Raw genomic sequence first — 7,550 nt, 5'->3', positions numbered from 1 at the left:
TTTTGGAATATTGCTGAGTCTGTATAAAAGGGGCTTTTGACTCCTATGTCAGAGTCCCTTCCAGACAAGCAAAAGAAGCCTTTTCATATCACTTTGATGTGGGATGAAAACTATTTCCCCCATAGGTACTACTTATAGTATAGGGGGAAATAGTTTTGTGTGAGCTTTGCCAGGATTAGTGGCATAAAAGAAGAGGTCTGGCGCAGCAGGCCGAGAGGTGAAGAGGCTATGTGGAGGTAGGGGATGTGGTTGAGCTGCTGAGAAGCAGTTGGTTATGCGAAGCGACAAGACCCAGGAGAACTGGACCCCCGGTGTCAGGAGACAAGATTAACAAAATTAATCCAAAATTATACAACGTTCAAACGTGGGATTTTTACTTAGTAGAATCTGAAAATGAAAAAAGTAATAATATATGGATGAGATCAGAGATGTCCTGAACTCAAATACTTAAATCATGGTCTGGAATCATGGATAAATATATATTTTTAATATACAATAAAACAATATAATATAACGGAAATGTAGCCATTTTAGGGTAAAATGTGGTACTTGAATTAGGCTACTTTGCAGATTCTGATTCTTAACACCAAATATGAATCAACTAATAAACTATAACGAATAATTGAGTAGTATATAGCTTAATTATTTAGTATATAAAGTAAGATTAGCTCCACCTTTAGAAGCTGCAACATTAATGGAGATGAGAAATGACGAAGAGCATCCATCCCAACAGTGATGTAGAATGGAGTTGGACACCAAGAGGGACACGCCTTTATTCAATTCAGTTTATTTTGTATAGCCCAGAATCACAAACTACAAACTCTCCTCGGAGGGCTTTACAATCTGTACACATACGACATCCCTGTCCCAGGACTTCACATCGGATCAGGAAAAACTCCCCAAAAAACAGAAAAGGAAGAAACCTTCAGGAGAGCAACAGAGTAGGATCCCTCTCCCCGGATAGACAGAAGCAATATATGTCATGTGACCAGAATGAACAACGTAACAGAGTTACAGCACATTCAATGAATATGACAGAAATGATTCATATAATGAGTAGTAGACATGGACCACGATCCAGATAACCATGATCCATTCCAAGGACCGTCTTTCGTAACACATTCAAGTCGCCTTGACTTGTTACATGATGCATTCAAGCTCTACCCAGTACTGAGTATTGGGCAAAGGTCAATTATGACGCTGTCACGATGTGTCCAAATCCAATCTTGTAAAAAAAAGTAAATAATGAAAATGCAGCTGTTTGAAGATGTTTTTACAGTAATGTAAAAGATATTATTTAGGGAATCACCTTTTTATCTTTCGTACACTAACTCTAAACAGCGTATAACATGTAATTAATATTTTTTTGGAACACTGGTGAAAACGTGAATCTGTAGCCAAAATCTATGGTTCTCCGTCAGGTCGACGGCGTACTTACGCCGTCGACGCAGACCCCTACGCCGTAGCCTGACGCGCACCTCCAAAAAAACATAACTACGCGTCGCGTCGACGCGGACCGTAAGCGCTGTAATTGGTCCGCTCAGAACGTAATTTCCGGCAGTTGCTTCTTCCGGTCTGTCTTCCTACACCGCCGTTTTTAAACTTCTTGTGGATCAGTAGCAACAATAGACCAAGTAGAAGAAAGAATAATCGAGGAGGTCAGAAAATATGACCACCTGTACAACTTCTCTTCGAAGGACTATAAAGACTGCCAAATGACACTAAACTCATGGAGAAACCTGGACACTCGTAGGCTGGAGGTACAGCAGAAACTACTGCAGGATGAGTGCTCTAGGTTCGGCAAAATGGTGGGCGACTTGCTACGGAGGGTGGGTCCGTGTACGTTTTGTTCGTTTGTTTGTTCATTCGAATATATGGAATTACGGAAATACCATGGTTTCTTCGTTTTCTGTTTCAAACCAAAAACGTGAAAACGGAAAACCACTTCTGTTTTTTTGTTTCTGACGTCTGAATCCAAAAACGAGAAAACCAAACTTGGAATACAAGCCGATTCTTTTCATGTCAAAATAAAAGCATGTACAACATATTCTTATTTACAGTCTTCTATGATGCAAACACGTAGAAAGATAATGTTAGAAGAACATTAATGTTAGAAGAACAGTAATTAATCAATATAAATAAATAAACATGGATATGTTATCAACAGTAGTGACTACAGGCAGTTTAATATGGATGTATATATTATGTACACAGCACGAATCAACTTTTCAATTAATCGATGCATTGTTTAATGCAACACAGTTTGTTATATAGTTAAATCAAAGTAATTTGTGTAGAGTAGTTGATGTTAGAATCATATTTATATTTCCACCTCATTGTGCAGTTTCTTGATTGAACAGCGCCTCTGATTTTGCCTTTTTAAACTGTATTACTGTGACTATTGCTTATTAATATTAATTAAATATGAATAAATATTATTTAAAAAATCATAGAAATTATATTTCTTCAAAAGAACAACTGTAGTGCAACAAGTGGGAGCCCAATGATGTATGACATGATTGTTGTCTTTTTAAACTGTATTACTGTGACGCTATTGCATATTAATTAAATATTAATAATTATTAAAAAAAACATATAAATGATATTTCTTCAAAAGGACAACTGTAGTACACCAAGGGAGAGCCCACTGATCTAGGACATGATTTTTGTCTTTTTAAACTGTATTACTGTGACGCTATTGCATATTAATTGCAATTGAATATTAAAAATAATTCATAAAAATTATATTTCTTCAAAAGAACAACTGTAGTGCAACAAGGGGGAGCCCAATGATGTATGACATGATGTTTGTCTTTTTAAACTGTATTACTGTGACGCTATAGCATATTAATTGCAATTAAATATTATTAAAAAAAACATAGAAATTATATTTTTTCAAAAGGACAACTGTAGTACACCAAGGGGGAGCCCACTGAGGTAGGAAATGATGTTTGTCTTTTTAAACTGTATTACTGTGACGCTATTGCATATTAATAAAAAATCATAGAAATGATATTTCTTCAAAAGAACAACTGTAGTGCAACAAGGGGGAGCCCAATGATGTATGACATGATTTTTGTCTTTTTAAACTGTATTACTGTGACGCTATAGCTTATTAATTGCAATTAAATATTATTAAAAAAACATAGAAATGATATTTCTTCAAAAGGACAACTGTAGTACACCAAGGGGGAGCCCACTGATGTAGGAAATGATGTTTGTCTTTTTAAACTGTATTACTGTGACGCTATTGCATATTAATTAAATATTAATAAAAAAATCATAGAAATTATAGTTCTTCAAAACAACAACTGTAGTGCAACAAGGGGGAGCCCAATGATGTATGACATGATTTTTTGTCTTTTTCAACTGTATTACTGTGACGCTATTGCATATTAATATTAATAAATATTTATAAAAAAACGTATAAATGATATTTCTTCAAAAGGACAACTGTAGTACAACAAGGGGGAGCCCAATGATGTAAGAAATTATTTTTGTCTTTTTCAACTGTATTACTGTGACCCTATTGAATATTAATATTAATTAAATATTAATAGAAATTCATAGAAATCATATTTCTTCAAAAATAACAAATGTAATAAACCAAGGGGGAGCCCATTGGTGTATGACATTATTTTGGCAATGCTACAATTCATAATAGTGAAGTCATTGATTATTTTTGTTGTATGTATTTTCTGCATTGCACTTTTCAGACGGTCCCTGCGCCCCTGTGCACACTCGTCTCACAGCTGGCTGCACATAGAGACCAATGTTATCCGTACAGCTCGGAGAACAACCCGTTTTTGTAAAATGAAGGTTGTAGCTTGTTGTCTGCATCACTACGATTACAGAGAGGTATCGTTTGTGTTGTAATGCCGTGTTCACACCGGACGCGACGCGAATTTGCGGCGCCGCGTCCACCGCGGAAGTTTACTCGCACGAGTAGAAAGAGTGTGTTCACACCAAATGCGAATTTGCGGCGCGACCAAAGGGGCGTGGCTTAGCTCTGTTGCTTGCCTCTGTGAGAGAGACAAGCGACGAAGCTTTCATTTCCGCTATCGACCATGGAATAAATAACCACTAGTTCTGCTTTATACTCGTTGTGGAAGTCCCAAACATGTCGGAACATGAAACGCCCTCGTGTCTGGGTTCATAACATCATCCGTAGCCGCACACAGCTCGGTGAATTTCACCGACTCCTCCAGGAACAGCGTCTCGCGTATCTCCGTAAAACGATACCGATTATACCTTCCACCATGGAAATAACCACCAGTTCTGCTTTATACTTTTTGTGTAAACTCCACATATGTCGGAACATCAATCTCCATGGTGTCTGGGTTCATAATATTATCCGTAGTCCCACAACAGCGTCTCAATGAAGCCGCTGTCAGCGCTGGTTCAGGCGGAGCAGCAGCAGTTTCATTCAGAAACGGGGAGACGGCGGTGGTGACGGGCGGCGCTTCTCAACGGTGATTCTGTCAAATCCGTGTCATCATCTCTGTGCCCGTTCTGCTGTGTGGGCGCGGTGTATGTGTAAAAAAGTTCATGGGTAAAACTATTAAAGGACATTGTTAAGCTAGCTAAACATTAAAGCCACAAAGTTAGCCTTTCCAGACCATTGAAAAGCACGACCTAGTTACATAACTGTGTTACATTACTAACGTTACACATGCTATTAATTAAGAAAAATACTTAGTCATAATTTAAACTCACCTTCATGCGCCCAAGCATAGCGACAAGAATCCTCTGGTCAGTTGGCTCTTCTTGTTGCAGGTGGACAGAAACGGTGAATTGCTCCGCCTCGATTCACTGGAGGTTGTCAGGGTAATAGAATCCCTCCGCCGGTGGAAATAGTCCTTTCTTGTTTACTATAAAATGCCTATATTTTCATTGGAATTCAAGTATATGATTTATCTGCAGTGTTTAACTAGTAGATTATGGCCAAGCTTCAACCTGGCCATGGTTTAAAAAAGACAGTTTACCTAAAACACAAACATGACAGCATTTGCTTTTTTAAACCCTCACTCCCACCTTTTTCTGTCTTTCCTTTTTTTTTTTTTTTTTACTGATAACTTAAAGAGCCAAGTTTAATTAACACTAGCAAATCTAAAAAAGTAATTATTGTAAGTTTAACTAAGTTTTAACTTGAACAGTTAAGTTCAAATCTAAAACTTGTCAGAGCTCTTTGAGTTAAAGAGAAGTAGTAAGTGGACATAACTAAACAGGGCTGTGATGTTTTACAGTTCAGCAACTAATCACTTTTTTTTACATTTGAAAAGCACAGCTTATTTCAAAAATAAAAATCCAGTTTTATTCTCAACTTTTTCACCTGTACATGTGACTGAAAAGTGAGGGAGTCATCAATCAGAATACCCAGATATTTATAAGAGTCAACGACCTCTATTTCACTTCCTTCAAGAGTGACCACCGAAGGGATATTCTGTGACCTATTCCGACTGTTTGAAAACAACATAAGTTTAGTCTTATCTGTATTTAAAACAAGTTTCAGTTGAAAAAGGGTATCTTGAACAACATTAAAAGCATTTTGCAGGAGATCAATTGCCTGCACAAGAGTTGACTCACAGCAATATATCACAGTGTCATCAGCATAGAAATGACAGTCAGTGTCCACCACATTTTGGCCCAGATTATTTATATAAATTGTAAATAAAAGTGGACCTGATACGGATCCTTGTGGCACACCTTTACAGACGGTAGCAATACAGACCCTCATATCGGATGCACTGAGACCTATTCTCAAGGTAGCTCGTGAACCAAGCGACCGCTTGCTCTGAGAGCCCAGAGTTGAGGAGCCTCAGCCTTAAAACATCATACTCAACTGTGTCAAATGCTTTGGACAGATCAATAAACAGTGACGCACAGTGTTGCTTCTTGTCAAGAGCAACACAAATGTAATTTACCACTTTCAGTGCAGCTGTAATAGTGCTATGTTTTTTCCTAAAGCCTGACTGGTTGGTTGATAAAATGGCATTGCTTTACAAGAACTCCTGGGAGAACAAAGGTAGATTTCCAATTCATTGGTATTTCGTTATTTTTCATTGTCACATTAAAAATATATGGACGTGGCTCTGCAACATAATCAGCAGCCAATTTCAAAAAGTAAGGGTCTCTATACAATCAGGCCCTGAAGGTTTCCTATGATCTAGGCCAGGGGTGCCCACACTTTTTTGGCTCACGAGCTACTTTTAAAATGACCAAGTCAAAAAGATCTACCTACATTAATAATGCTTATATCTATATAAAGCATTATTAATGTATAAATATACAGAGTATACTTTATATTTACAATATTGGCGTACCTTGCATAACTGCATGAACCCTTACGACACAATACAATTCTGTACATTTTTGGTCATTACATTTTACTCTGATGACTTCACTGCATGGAACCAGCAGGGTTGCATAGTCCGGACAGTAGCTGCTGGTAGTCAGCGTCAGGCAGACCAAATGGTCATCAGTCATGGTGGAACGGTGTTTGGACTTAATCTTTTTCATGTGGGAAAAGGCTGACTCTAGGGCTGCAACTAACGATTATTTTCATAAACGACTAATCTATCGACTATTTTTTCGATTAATCGACTAATCTAATGACTTTCCCATAGCAAATTAAGAATAGTAACTCAAAATGTTGGAATTTGAACTTCAAATGTATTTGAGTAACAAGATCTGAACATCATCATAACAAATAAATTAAGGGGAAGATGTCTCTGACCTTACGAGACTACAAAGGCACTCTGAGATGAGCAAGACTGGACCTTGGTCAGAATGTACAAAACACAGACCAGTTTTATTTATTTTTTGCAATAAGAAGAACAAAGGTTTGTAGAAATCGATAAAGTCAAAATAAGTAAAAGAAAAGACAAAATGTCAAAAGTTAATATCCCTCAAAAGACCTTCAAATCTGCCTTCTAAGGCGAATACCTCAACAATAGTTTTATGACGCGTGACAGTTTATAGAAAAGGAAATCTACTCAAACAGAGAATGGAGTCAGTCCTCTCTCCGACCATGGACACTTTACTGATGACAATCATTTGTGGACAGACGAGTGCTGTGATTTGGAACAGCTCTTGTAAGTCAAAACTTTGATGATGTAAATCATGTGAGCAGATTAACTGCAGACAGAAGAATCCGAAGAATTGAGATACAGCTATACAAGTCAAATACAGTAATGTAATCGCAATGCCACCGCTAATTCTGAAGGCTTCTACGCTTTTAGGGGAGTATTTAACTTGTGCTTGATATACAGAATTGAAAATACCAAAAAGTGTCTTTCTTTGCTAATCTAGAAGTGTGCAGATGCCATTGGATCAGATAGAAGTACATGTGAACTGCTGCTTTGAGCTAAACAAGGTCATGGCCTACTGCTCTAAGCTAAGGGAGGTCATGACCTGCTGCTCTGAGCTACACAAGGTCATGACCTGATGATGTAAATGTGTTAGTGACCGACATGTAACCTGGGGAACCCAATGGCCCTGTTGCTCAGTTTTACAGGAACAGCAAACTACCTCAATTAATATATTGTTAT

This window comes from Taurulus bubalis, assembly GCF_910589615.1.
Source record: "Taurulus bubalis genome assembly, chromosome: 13".
Taxonomy (NCBI): Eukaryota; Metazoa; Chordata; class Actinopteri; order Perciformes; family Cottidae; genus Taurulus; species Taurulus bubalis.
The sequence above is the reverse complement of the archived record's forward strand: the minus strand, read 5'-3'. Positions refer to the sequence as shown.